At 40.6% G+C, this 15,021-nt stretch overlaps 1 protein-coding gene across 8 annotated transcripts in view; it reads right to left on the bottom strand.

The window, feature by feature from the left end:
- LOC132914727 (fat-like cadherin-related tumor suppressor homolog) overlaps positions 1–15,021 on the bottom strand; it is a 499,421-nt gene that overhangs the window by 389,281 nt on the left and 95,119 nt on the right. The gene's annotated exons all lie outside the window — the stretch shown is intronic.

Raw genomic sequence — 15,021 nt, forward strand, 5'->3', positions numbered from 1 at the left:
GAAGGAAGACTAAGGAGGATACACAATGCACAACACTCATGATCCTCGTGTGTCACTTTCTGGATGCTGGTAGCTATCTTTATAACTTTGATCCCCCCAAGTTTCTTGAATGTATATTGAATCTCCGTGACATCGTAATTGGGCGTTATTAGGCAACATATGTCTTATTCTACAGAGGCTGTTTTAACAATTCCATTCTTTGGTTCGTGTTCTTTAAAACCTATTTAATCTATATCTCAATTATTCTCATCTACGTTCTATATCTCGATTACTTCTTAAAAATCATCTGTAATATACGTTCAACGGACACGTAGTATAATGAAACGCGATGGGACGGAAGCAAAAAGAATGCTACATACATACTCTCCTATACTCGGAACTCGCAACGTAAGAACCCACATAGGACTTTGATATGAGCTCACCTTCTAACCGTACTCTGAGCGAGTGACTAACCTACAGTGAAAGTAAGGCGACTATTCCAGTTACAGTGACACCTCCCACACTCATTACGAAGAATAGAATTTATTCGTCTGCCAATCGTTATCCTCGCAATTTCCTGTCCAACCTTTCATTTCCATAAATCATTTCAATCGGACATCGATATTCCAATTTTACTAAATATCGTTAATATTTTATTAAAATATACTGTTCCTTGCATATTTCATTTAGTTCTCTTACGCGATTAATCTCTCTTATATCACCACGTCATATTATCATCGAATAAAATGTACTAATCTATTTATATCACAAATCAATCAACATTAATACCAATGTTACCAGGCCTGGTCAAATCAACAGCTCCAAAACTTAATTTAGAATTGTACATTCATTGTTGTTTCCTTTGTCCATCCAACTTTATGTAAATTCTTATATTAACAAATATTGAGAAATTGATTAATCAGATAATATAGAATTAGTGTTAAAGGTATTTAGCCACGATTAAAGTATATATGAAAAATGGGGAGCATCGTTACATTGTCACACTTCCGTCGACGAATCTTCGATTTAAGTCGATTTAGGTCGTTCTTGAAGAACGACGATGAACGTAATTCGAGCGCGACGATGGCTCTGCACAAAGGCTGTACGCGTCAACGGTCGGTCGATTAAAAAAGATCATCCTGGATGGACATAAATCAGCATTACATAAATTAACGGCACACTACTTTCTCTTCTGCATAGCGGCGACACCCACACGATCGCGTGCAAACCGGCTTCCACTGGCGGCCACGTCGATAGATTTGCGAAGTCATCGGTCCTCGCGTCAATTGCTGCACGTTTAAGTTATGGTGTATCGAATGTACCTTGATTTCGTGTAATTTCGTTGAAATTTCTTTGATTCTCGAGATAATAGTTTTCATTGAGCAGTTTAATCCTTGGTGAGCCTTTTATATTTCTATTAGAAGAGATATTTGAATCTCATTGTATTAACTTCATTTTGTAGGAAGGAATTTATATCGAAAAAAAAAGAATTATTTCTTAAGCGTTTTATCGTAATATGCGTTCTCTAGACGAAATAAAAATTTCTTATTGTTCGATAATTTGACTTATTATAATTTTCCCTGTGACCTTCGCGCGTGAAAGTCGAATTGGCCAACTCAATTTTCAGAAAATTTCGCAACTCTGGTGCTACGATACTTCACAAGGTAGAGAATTAATTTCAAAGTGGGACTTCACAATGATCCTGATCTCTTTGAAGCTCTCTCGAGCCAAAGCATCGTCCTTTTCCTAAGCACAGTTATATCCTTGAGAACGGGGAGAGCACGATCCTAAACAGGCATTAGCTTTATCAAAGCGCTCGTCACGACAATTCATCGCTGGATATAATTGCATTAACGGAGTCGTATGAAAATTTATCGCAACCGTTCCGTTACGGGAACGTGCTGCTGGAACAGTTTGCAAACCTCGACCCATTCAATTAAACGATCGTCGAGGAGCCCGCGAAACTTGGATCGTTTCTCAATTACACTCCTACAGTAATCCAAAAGCGATGCGATAAATTTGCACGCTCGGCCTGTTTTCGTTCCGTCGTCTTATTTCGTCGTGTTTGTCGTAGATCCCTCTTTGCAAACGAGAAATTTGCTTCCCTTACGGAAAAATTATCACCGATGTAACTCTGGGACGGATACTAATTGGATTATGAAGAAGACTCTACTTAACTTGAATCGGGATAAATCTGGCCATTTTATCTCTGTATTAAGAAAGCTCTTTCTTTCGGATTCTAGAAGGAAGATGCATGTTGTAATTTATAACCGTCCTTATGTTTGTAGTAGAAATTTACATGGAACTTAACGAAATGGGGAACAGATATTGATTCTGTGTTACTATTCTCTGTCAACCTCTCAGTTCTAGTTTGTATATACTTTTACATCTTATTTGTTACTAGGTTGTCTTCGACATTTAGAAATATAGATCAATCACGTGTTATAGAAACGTGCATAATTTTATCAATAAAAAGATAGTGAAATTATTTGATATTTTAATTAAATATATGAAACAACGGAGTACATTTTTTAGCAATTAGCCTACTGTCTATGTCTTTCCTAATTAATACCATCTGCTCCGATATAAACATATTATATTAATTATTTCAATATGTCAGGAGGGGTAAAAAAATACCGTACATAAAAAAAAGAAGAAATAAACGAGTAAGAAAGATAATACATGACAAGAACAAGTGAACGCAAAATACCAATTTCCATTTCATCGCATTTAAACAGATTAACTTAATCCCTTCGACATAATCTCAATCTCTCGTCACTCGCATCAATCTAAATCCCCCATGTGTAACTCCATTCATGCCAAACGTTCAATACAGAACTTCATTCAGAAATTCCACCAGAGAAGGAATTCATCCAGTTTCACTTTCGAAATGGTTCTTCGTTATTTCGTAACAAGATCACGTTCAGGATCGAAAAAGAGAAGAGAAAGATATCCAACCGGACAATCACGCAGTTCCTGGAAAACCAAGGAAACACGGAGCCGTTCGCGCAACATGTTATTAACGACTAATTAATATCGCTAGCTCTATCTATAAGCCGAGACTCGGTCGAGACTCTCGGCGGAGAGCATTGCACAAGCCGCGGCATTCCGTGTGCTAAGCGCAATTATGATTAATTTTATCGACCGATTGGATCGTGACGCGGGACAGTAAATCAATGAGACGGTGGGCGGTCGAGAGAGCCAGAAGAGAGCAACCAGAAACACAGCAGCTAGCCAACGATCGGATTGAAACGAATCCACTCGTTTTCCAGATCGTATACAAGCGTTACAAGATTTCCACGTTCATCGCGTCGGAATACGTTTTCACCTGGTCGTTATCGCGTCGACAAACTTCGACGTTGAGACGTTCCACCTAAACGTAGGACCGTGTTTCGAGTTTATCTCTAATTCAGCCAGATAAACCTTGGCCGGAATGCTAGGTACACGTACAAGCTTATCCGACCTAATCAAACAGTGTAGAGCGTAAAGGAAAGGCGAGAGACATCGAGAGGGAAAGGCGTGAATCACGCTTCGCTCGGGAGAAAATTGATACGCGACAGACACGAACCACCCGCGATACTGTTTCCACTCGAGATTCTCTGTACGGTTTTCCTTCTGTCTCTTTGATAAGTTCTCTCTTGCAGATAGGTAATATTCTGACATCTGAACTTTTGCTCCCTCGTAGTCTCGAAGAACGCGTCAAATGTGTGTTTGACATTGTTCTATACGTGATTATTAAAATTGGCCATATAAAGGTATGTTTCTTGACAAGAAACAGGTAAAAGAATATTACCATCGACGCAATAAAGGAAATTAGAAAATTCCAGAAGAGTCATAAACAAAGTACCTAAATTCTTACACTCTGGAAAAAGATGTTCGCGTATGAATGTTCGAAAATCTTGGAAAACTAAGTTAAATTACACGATATTCTCCGTCACAAAATCTACTATAGTACGACATTCGCAATTTTCCTCTCAATAACTCTTCACCGAATCGTGTCGCTACTCGAAAAAGGACGAAGAAAGCACAGTCGTCCGCCTAATTTACGACACATAGCGTCAAACAAAATTTCCATAACATCGTTGGATAGCGATCTAACAGAGAAAGAATCGCAAGGAGATCCAGATAGAGAGATACGGCGAATCGCGAAAGAGGCGTGGGCCGGATACATCGTGTTCCGGCAGCAAAAGTATAAAATTGAATTTCCGGAGTCTCGGCGCGCTTCATAAGGAGCTGCGTCCTATATCCGTGAAACAACAGCCTCTGAGAGCAAAAGCATGACAAACGACGTCGGGCAAAAAGGCCTCCCATGGAATCGTGTGTCGTGAATGTCGCTTTAACGAGTCACCGGTGTGTGTGTCTCGCAGCGAGATGCGACCATGATGACGAGGACAACGTGGTGAACGTCGTTTGCGCGCACTCGACGAAAACTACCGGCCAAAGTCATGCGTTCGAATCGTCGTCCCAGAATAAAACTAACGCGCAACGAGCTCGATAAAAACGCTTCTATTCGCGTCCTAGCGCGGCGTTTAAAAGGGCGCGTCGATGCGGTCGCATCGCGACGAAAAACGCGGCGGCAGCTGCTGCTGCTGCTGCAGTCTCTGCTGTGCATTTTTCTGACGCTCGACACGCAAAACGCTCGAATTACACGCGCGGTGATCGTGTTCGGGCAATTTGGCTCGAACACTCCCTCGAACCATGTACTGATGGAGTGTCACCTCTTTTATTTTCGACTAGTTTTTTTAAGGATTAGATGCTGCTCACAGGGGAGGGACTGTGGTGATTGTAAGATGACGTTGGGGTGTTTGCGCGCAAGGTTGATGGAGAGTTTGTAGTTTATAGGTTGGGGTGAGCGAAATGACGCGACGCGACATCTCGGTGGAACGTGACTTTTTCTATTTTAAGGTAGTTTCTTGAGTGTCAAATGGCTTCTTGGGATTTGAGGGGGAGTTTAAAGGATAGATAGAACGATAAATTGTGACATTTATTTCATTTTCGGATAGTGTTACTAAGCGCTACATGATTTGATAGATATAGAGGGTGAATTTTTAAGTAAAGTTTAGACACGCACGCTATCCGGTGTAAGTCTGTAGAAAATTGTTAAGTAAAACAGGAATTATATCTTGTTACTAAAATCTAACTATTATCCATCACGGTAAACATTACGTTGAAAATTAGCAAGTGGCTTATAGATAAGAATGTTGTCTGTCGCGGAAATTGTAATACATACAGCGAAATATAACTACGAGATATTAGAAATATGTAAGACAGAGAGATTCGAATCGATCTGTCGTGTCGCTGATTGTATCGGAAACTCGAACTAAATGTCATTCGCGTCAATTTTCAAGCATGAGTTATCTCATAACTTGAAAGGAGTTGTAGTTGGATGTTTATCAGAACATGTCATTTTACGCGTTTCAAAAGTCTAATAACACTTCCTTCTGTATATTCCTTCTGCTTTGCTTTGTACAATTGTGAGAAATTAAGATCGCCACTATTTGTAACAACGAGTACACAAAATCCTGATTCAGGACTTCGTGAGATTGTAAATCCTGCTTCGGGTAATTTGCAACAACGCAGACTGGAATGGAAGTATGAATGGAACGAATGAAATGATAAACGAACGAACAATTGAACACGACCTCTTCAACAGAACATTGATCTCGTGCGAACGTAGTAAAGAGTAATTTAACAGGTAATAGCATAAATTGCAGAAGTACAAAAATTGATACAATTTATTTTCATTATTTTGTATAATAATTCATGGTCAGGGAAGTGAAAATTACTTCTATTTGTACACAAACATATAACATAGGAATATTAATGAACCACCCAGAAAGTTGCGAACAATGTAGTTTTATATTCATGACAATGATGCAAAGCATAAACAGAGTTTCAACTGTTGGTGCAGGTTATTATTTCCGCGGGATACCGTGCTTAATTTAAGTTGTTTTCATTAATTATGTCGGTAACAGTTGGCTACAAAATAATTTAGTTGCTGCGTAGAATTATTGTTTGGTACTCGTGCACGTATGCATGTCGTTATCAACAGTAACGAGCATAAATAAAGCACATGAGGAAGGCGCACCGAACGTGCAATGCCAGGTTAATAATAAAAATTTCAATTCGCGGCGATTTTCTAACGTCAGAGTGAAAATTTTTCGTAAATAATCAAACTTCACACTTATCAAAACCAACTACTGTATTACAAACATGAAATATTTGCTATACGTAGGTATTATCGTTGTACCTTTACAGAAATGCACATTACAATTTCCGTAATTATCAAGGCAAATCAAAGGGTACGATTGCTTTTATAAAAGATAACAGGGACCACTGTTGCGTAAAATAACTCCTACATTTCACATAACAAATAGTCATGATAAATGAGAATAATGGCTGACCATAAGCTGTCAGCCATTATTCTTCCTTGACACATATAGTGAAAGGCAAAAAGTCGTAAACTGTTCCCCTGTATTAATAACTTAAATTAATGACACCTAGTTCTAGTTTACTAAATGTAACAAAATTTTAGCAGAATTTCGCCCATATCAATTGAGATCAGCGATTAATTCAACGTGAAAGAAATTGTCCCATTAAATTCGACTAAAAACCTTATTGTGGATAAACTCTGATCAATACGATCGACCTAGAAATCATTTCATTACGCAATCCTGAAAATCCGGTGCTCGTTAACCAGGCTACGACGTCGACCATCCCCTAACTCGACACAAAGGAAGCTCGGCTTCAAACAACCCCCTCGCAGAAACGTCTCTCGACTCTCTGAAATCTCCGCGGAACACGCTGGCAAGAGAAAGAAAGCCGACAGGTCGTCGGGAGTCGATATCGCGTTAAAGCGATTTTCCCCAGCTGACGAGGCTAGCGTAGCTCCAAGGCCAAGGAAAGAAACGAGGAAAAATAACGAAGGTACAAGTGGAATCCAAAACGAGAGCTTTCGACGCGGTCGGTGCGCCACGGAAGAGAAGGTAAACGCGTTGTCCCCGCGAGAGAGGTACGACCTATAAACCTACTTCCTGTTGAAATAATGTCGGTCCTCTTCGCCGCGGCGCAGCTGGAAAAGCTGCTGCTGGGAACGAAGCGTCGAAAGGAGTAACTGGAGCGTCTCTAGTGACAGTAATTTGAAGCGACAGGCTTCCAATTAAAGCTCTTTAGGGGTAGGTCGTGCGGCAAAGAGGAAGCGACCGAGCTACACCGCGAATGCGAACAATGTCAAATTCAACGGCGGGGCTCGCGCGCTCACGGATTTACATATCGCTTTATTACGACCGCGGCGCGATTGAATTTTCCCTCGTATCCCTTGCCACGCGCTACCACCGACACGTTACCATGAATGTTATTACGCCTACCCGCGAATGTCATCCTGCTTCCGAGCGTAATCGAGTTCCGCTACGTTTCCGCGCGGAGCACGATCCTCCTTGAACGCACGCGATAAATATACATGCGTGTGTGTGTGTGTGTGTGTGTGCGTGCATGCATGCGGAACGCTTTTCAGAAACATCGTTTCGATTCCGCAAGCGATGGAGTTTGAAGAGAGTGAAGTGGTTTTGGAAAAGAGGTGGAGTAATTGGTTTCTTTAATCCATCTATATTGTTTGAATCGTTCGATTTAGATCGAATTCTGTCTCTTTATCGTTTGATAGATTTCGTAAGTTCGAGACACGTTAGGAAGAATCGTTTCCAATGTGCATTGGTCGCGTGATTTCCTGTCTTAAGTACATCATACTTATAGCTATTATAGTATTTCTTAAAACATCAACCTCTTAAACGTCCGGTTTCTACTTCTGAAAAATTAGACGATCATACATGACACTTTAACGATTCGGTATAATTTCTGAGAGATTACAATTATTATATTCGTGGATTTATTGGATCGTCGTCGTTTAGTTGGTTGTCCATTTGAACATAGGAACATAGGAAAGCTCATCAATTTGTTGGCGCTTAAAACCGATAAGATTTATCGTGGTTGTCTATGACGAAGCATGAGCGTAACAAACGTCCGGCACTTCGTCGGATTAATGCAAGGTTCTCGGACTTAACGTCTGGCATCCGACGTAACGAGCCATCGTGCTCTCAAACAGGAACAAGCGTTTGTAGATAATAAACTAACCAAATATTAGCTGTTACGTAACCGTACGCTCATGGCAACGGAACATCGCACTGAAAAATTCTCAAGTAAACGAAAATGATTACGTAAATAAGTTGGCGTCGTCGACTGTGTAATCATTGACAATCCCCCGCTTGAACCTGTTCCCGGTAATCCTTTTCGTGAGCGATTTTACATCGGCTTGATCGAACAGATGGTGAATTTTGACAGATTACATTGTAAACTGTGACATAACAAGGTTTTTATTAATCAAGATTGGCCGTTTTTAATCTGAAATTGGTAGAAATTACTCAATTCCGAATCTGACATAAATGTGATTGATAGTTTCTCCTATAAGATAAAATTAAATATTCTAAAGTTATGTAACTCCGATCAGCTATGAACCAACGATCAAGGGTTAAATAGGATCAGATTGAACGTTAAAATTGAAAATTTCATCGGATCAATCTTTAACTACTATAACCTGAAACGTTTCTTCGCTGCAAATTCTTTTAGATAGCGTTTCATTTATCAAAACAACCTACACTTAAATTCAAATTTAACGCTAGGACACCGCCATAAAGAAATTCTTTTCACACTCTCGAGCTTCGAGTAACGTGAAAAAAAGTGTAATCAAACGAAGATAATTATATGAAATTTGGCAAAACACGCGATCGCAATTCATCTTGGCAATTTCAGCCGATGGTGCTCAACGTGGTAACGAACAAACGAACGAATTGTCGAGAATAAGCACGCGATACCCCGACGAAATGATAATTGAACCAGCGGGAACACGCCTTATTAGCCAGGATTCCTACGAAATGTCTGGCAACGGTATGAAAGGCTCGTTAAGTTAAATTAGTGACTGGGGAACGAGCGACTCTTAAACTAATAAGCAGTGACTGACAGTGTCAAAGTGTCGGCCGAGAAATTCATCGAGATCGTGGATGATTTATCTTTGCGAGCCACGGCAGAGTACGCGATCTATTTCTGCCCTGACTAGCTTACATTTGTAACTTCAACGCGCTCGGTAACGAGACCTAGCCGTAATTCTTACGTCGCTACAACAAATTGGGAAAGCCGGATCGAGCAAAATGAGATTGAACGAAACTGATGTATCGGTGAGTCGTGCGAACGTGATTTAACGATCACGGTTATTGTCGCAATCTCAACATTGTGCAACTATGTGCGTCTATAATAAAGACACTATACGTGATTTAAACAGACACGTGATACAGCGATTTAACAAAGGTATGGAATTTTGATCGATTTAGGTTTGGGAAAGGTCAATATGAGAATAATTAATGAGTTGTATTACCGTTATAAATGAAATATACCATTCGCGAAACAAGCATAGATTCATAAATACTTCTAAATTGTCAATCAATAATTTAAGTGTGAAATCAGAAGACGAAAGAGGGATTGGGATTATTCATCCGTCTAAGAAGTTGATCACGATCGATGTACGCATTTTATGCGACTTCTTTTTAAACACGTCATCCTAGCAAGTATTATCCAAAAGTATCGTCAAGGTTTCAGATTTGTGTTAAGTCTGGAAAACAAGTACTAAGATAATCTTGTAGTTACTAAATGCTTTTATACATAGATCTTAAAAAATAAAGTTTGTACGTCTGTTAGCATGAACAGTAGGAGGAAATTTGTAAAATTGATTCAGCCTTCGTGCACGGAAAACAGTTATGAGAATAAATGTAGAATATTATATATAAGAAGGTGACTTCATTCTGTTTCGCTCGAGTAAATATATTTTAGACTTGGACATATGTCAGATATAAGTACACGCAAATAACATTTATTAGCGTTTATGATGGTTTGTGATAGAAATTTCTTGAATGATTACACGCTAGGTATAATATACCCGTGAACGATTATCCAGGGTGTTTCAATATCGCTTTGTTTTCTAATGATATTATAGATAGCGATGACTCGAACGGGGCGTGTCAATTCTATGCATATTGGAGTGAAAGAAACGTAAAGTAACGCTGAGGTAATGTAAAAAGTATGGTCACAAAGGAGATAGGAAAATTCAAACTAAATGATCATAAAGTACGTAGGACTTTCGTAAATCTTGACAGCCACAGGAAGCCAAGGATTTAAATTATGACTTTTTACGATTAAAGGAATTTCTATCTTCACCATCATAATTTTTTACACATCAAATTCATATGAAACGGACATTTACAAAAACTCTCTCTGACTATAATCTGCAAATCTCTACCGAGGAAATTAAAAGCCAGTGTAAAATCACAGAGAAATTTCCGAAATTCTCTCTCATCGTTTTAATTGCTCGGCGACAGTACAATATCCAGGCCAACCACTTGCTCCCACTCTCCGCCTCTCTTAAAACAATATTTTACTTTCACTCGAATAAAACCAAGCAGCAACGGCTAGACTATAAAAGAAAACCAAAAAGCAAAGAAAAAGCTATCGACACAGGATACAGCCATGGATAAAAGAAGCTATGCAGCGGTATGGTCGCGGGAAAGCAAGGCGAACGATTCGCGCAGATTAATAGCCGAATAGATAGAAACGTGGTCGAGTATAACGACCGCAAGTTCCCCTTTGATAACGCATTCGATTGCAATCGTAGATTAACGACTGATGGAGTTTCGGATAGTTTCGAAGGAAGAAAGGCCACGGATCGAAAGGAATGGAGGCGAAATAGAAGCGAGATCTATCTTGCGAGAAGAAAGAAAGAGGAAAACGAAAAGTAAGGCGCGTGTCGCGGAGAGAAAAGGTCGAACGAGGAGGAAAAATCAGTTAGTTATCGGACTTTCGATAAATCCGTGAACAAGCAACGTTAATAGCGACATGAGATAACGAGCAGATCAAGATTAGGAATTTACAGGACAGAACTCGAGTTACACCCTTTTCCGTCTTCCTGTTTCTTGCAGATTAACGTGTACAATATGTTCGAGCACGTAATGCAGGAACGTGGTTGCGAGGCCTAGATAGAAGTGATTTTTGTTCCCTATTTTTCCATTTTTTTTTTTTTTCTTGTTTAAGCGTGTAAGCAGACCAAGTTCCAGGCAAGTTTATATTTTAATTAGAAAGTTAAGCCGTTGCCGGGGTCAAAGAGACGAGCCTCGACGAAGTTCCACCTCGGCCGGGTACTGGCATTTTAGCCCTCGCGCACTATTTACAAGCTTCCACGGCGCCGGGTTAAATTTATTACGCGGCTGTTTGATCAGCGAGCAGGGAAATTGCTGTGGATAACCATAAATTACCACACAAAACTGCATCGTGTCTTCGACTGGGAAAAGATCCCAATTTCACCTGCGAACTTTCCGTTTATCATAAATTCTTCGCCAACGAATTACAGTTGGAACAATTCTTTCTACAGAAATATATAAGCACCGCGTATAAGTATGAAGAGAGGCGGTATGATAGATAGTCTTAATGGTTTCTCTCTAAAAACCTTAACCCTTTACCAATAAATACATTAACAGAAATGTCCTATTTCCCAAACTAGTAAAGTTGCGTTCAATATCTTTTCCCTTTATGTAGAAGCTTGGTTCAGACAATCGATAACCGATACATCGATTCCAATTTATCCAAACAAGTTATCTCTCATTGTCCGTCAGCCAACGATGAATGGTCGTCCTATCGTATATACATATGCACTATTCGTGCTACTTTTCCAGGCAACTTTCAGAGACAACGCGCACCGGATATGTCGCTGGCATCGATTAGAAAACTCGAACGATACGTCAATCTTAAATCCTCCTCTGACCATTCGTTGACCGTCGCGCTCAGGCCACTTCCCGCACATAAATCTTTGCCACTTGCATTCCTAGAGAGTTGCACAGGCATCGACAAAAAGCGCATTCAGTGAAACGTCAACCGTTGGCGATCGATCGACACGTTCTACCGTTCATCGATCAAATTCCTTCGTTCAGCAAGCTAGCCAAGTAGAAACAGCCAGAATTCAAATAGTAGCCGGCCTGGAAGTGAAACTCAAGATATTACAAGGCGAGTTGAGCTCTTTCTGGAACGAACAAACGTCAATTAGATGGCAAACAGTCGTTCGATTAGTGCTGAAACCTCCCTGAACGGTATCGTGTCCTGGTTGTTTAAATATACTAGTAGTACGGTTCGCAGTCTGTCGTCAATACCTTGTATATTCCTGCCGTAAAAGCTTAATTGCAAGCTAAACACACAACGATTCGATCAACATCCCTGGGAATTGCGCTACACCTCTCTGTTTCGTTAATTGGGAACGTAGGCGAAGTCAACACGACAATCGTGTCAATCGTTGCGCCGATCCATACGCGGACTTTATTTGCGCTTATTTGCGTGCGTCCAATTTATGATAGTTTTTTGCTTCCTGGGTAATACCAATTATTTTCCTTGATTTCGATCTTAACGTTTAACTCTGGCTGCATTTCTCGAAGAAACATCGATCGTTTGCTTCGAACATTTGTCGTCGTTTCGTGAAACATAAGACAATAATAAACATCGTTCGTGTAGAATGCAAATTTATCTGTGCGACTTAAAATTTGGAACATTTTATTGAGAACGATTCTTCCTATACACTCGCTGTTTACCCGTTCTTTAAATATTTGCTCGATCGTTCCAAACATATCGAATTTTCGATAAATACGTAAAATCATGTTCTTTTTATTATAAAGAGAATTATCTTTGTGTAACTTGCGAAACTTGGCAATCTGCTTTCTTAAAATATGTGTTACAGCCGAAATACCTGTTAAAGTATTTCATAATTCACGTTTCCAAACGAATTCCATTTTATCAAACCAAACGCTGTGAGATCAAACAACCTGGAACTCTCTAATCTAGTCAATTTTTCAAAATTCGTCAAACTTCCCAGATCATACGTACAAATACTCAATCTTTCGCTCGAAACATGACCACCCATTGCACATTATATCGTAAATCCAGCATACCGAGAAGAAATCCTTCCAACACGACGATACTTCCTCTTGCAGCATCGGCACGGCAATCATCGACGATCGAGCAATTCTCTGGCTTCGATCGTTCGCTTTATTGCTCGATCGCTTTATTGTCTTCGATCGATCCCTTAAAAATGTTCCACATTTTTGACCTTGATCGTAAGGCCTGCGAGTCGCGAGAAACCGGTCCCTGGATCTCGGTGTTGCTCACCAACAATGAGTCATCGCGCAGACATCCAGCGATCCTCGCCGTCTTCTTGAGCAATTGTACATTCCGCGGATCGGAGATAGAGAAGACGATGCGTGTGTCGCGAGCAAGGGCTCGTTTCATATCCCGCTCGCGTCGGGAACAGGTTCGGAGCTTGTAATATCGCGAAACCACTCTCGAAACGGTACACGTAACGACCGGAGTGAATTTCAAGGCACAGAACAGGCGGCGTACGAAAGTAGCGAAATCAACGTTACGTCCTTCGGAGTTTTCGTTTTCCTTCGAAGACAATTCGTCGGAACGTCTTTGAAACACAGAAAGCAAGCGGTTACAGCAAGAAGAGACTCGTCATGACGCAATGTCGCGATGCAATGCAAATTGTCGCCGTGATTTTCAAGCGAGAGAAAGGCTACAGGAAATGTTTCAAGAATGTTCCGACTATTTCGGTGTTGTTACGGTTGAACGATCAGTGAATCAGAGAACTTGATGGACGACGATCGCGAATAATTCGACGATCGTAGAATTTGATGGAGAGATCGGAGAGGAGAGGAGAAAAAGATGGGTAGAATGGTAAAGGTCTGTTAGCGATCAGTGTCCTAGGGATACCGGCGTTATACCCAAGGAGGTTAGAAGGAGAGTCTATACGACGATAAAGTGAGAGGTTAGAATAAGAGGTTTCAGATGGAGAGAGAATTGATGTAGAGGAGTCTGGTGTGGCGAATGCGACAGGTGTCGCGTAACTTGAATAAGAAAAGGAATTGTTGGATTTCCGTGAAATATTTCCGACAAATACTTTTTGAATATAGCAACTATACTCCTATATATCTGTCAATTATATTTTTACCATAGATACGTTCTAATATTTCTCATATAAAATGTATAATTATATGTTACAATCTAAAACGTGAAAGTAACGCCATAATCCTAATATCAAAATCTTTCGTAACCGTACCTCATTCATACATCTTTAAACATTCGCGTCAGATATCTTTTCCAAAGGATCATAAACCACGCCTGACAACTTCGAATAACATCAAAACACCATTGAATAAAAGATATCAAAGTTCGTTCGACGCGTGTTCCCTTAACCAACAGAAATGACATTGCTCCTTTGCTTCGTCTCACACACAAGCTCGTACTACCAACACTATCGATTATTATAACTCACCCAATTTTCCCAGTGCATGTTCCGCGCGAGACAAAAAAATACAACGCCTCTATCAAGCGGCATGCCTAAGGCTGCTCTCGTCAGACACGGGGCGCCAATTGAAAGTCCGCAATGTCTAGACCGAGACACGTTCACTCGTAACGAGCGGCGTGTATCGATTATTACCGCGGTCCATCAGTTTACTTATTCAATCAGCTCCGCGTAACAGTGCGTGCCAAATAATCATTCATAGGCGAGCGGGTGCGCGTACCGACACAGGCCCGCTTCAATTGGCGCGTGCACGCGTATAATCCGCGCGCATAAATGCGGCCACGTACCGAGACGCATGAACGTGCACGTATATCACGTTTCGACACAGTAGCTCATAATTGATAATCCCCGTGGCGTTCGAGCTCGCCGCGCGCGGAACGCTTATTCGACACTCCCGAGTTCTCGTCAAGGCTTATCTATCCGGTTACCGTAATTTCTATTTACGCTCCGATCCACGCGTTAATTAGTCGTCTGGCACAGCGAACTTCGAACCTCCAGCAAAACCGTGGACGTTCTTGACCTTTTGACTCGGCCTCCAGACGGAGAACTCGATGAATGAAAAATCCTGCAGTTTCCAAGGATACGTACATATACGCAACTCTCGA

Source organism: Bombus pascuorum, chromosome 1, assembly GCF_905332965.1.
Source record: "Bombus pascuorum chromosome 1, iyBomPasc1.1, whole genome shotgun sequence".
NCBI lineage: Eukaryota > Metazoa > Arthropoda > Insecta > Hymenoptera > Apidae > Bombus > Bombus pascuorum.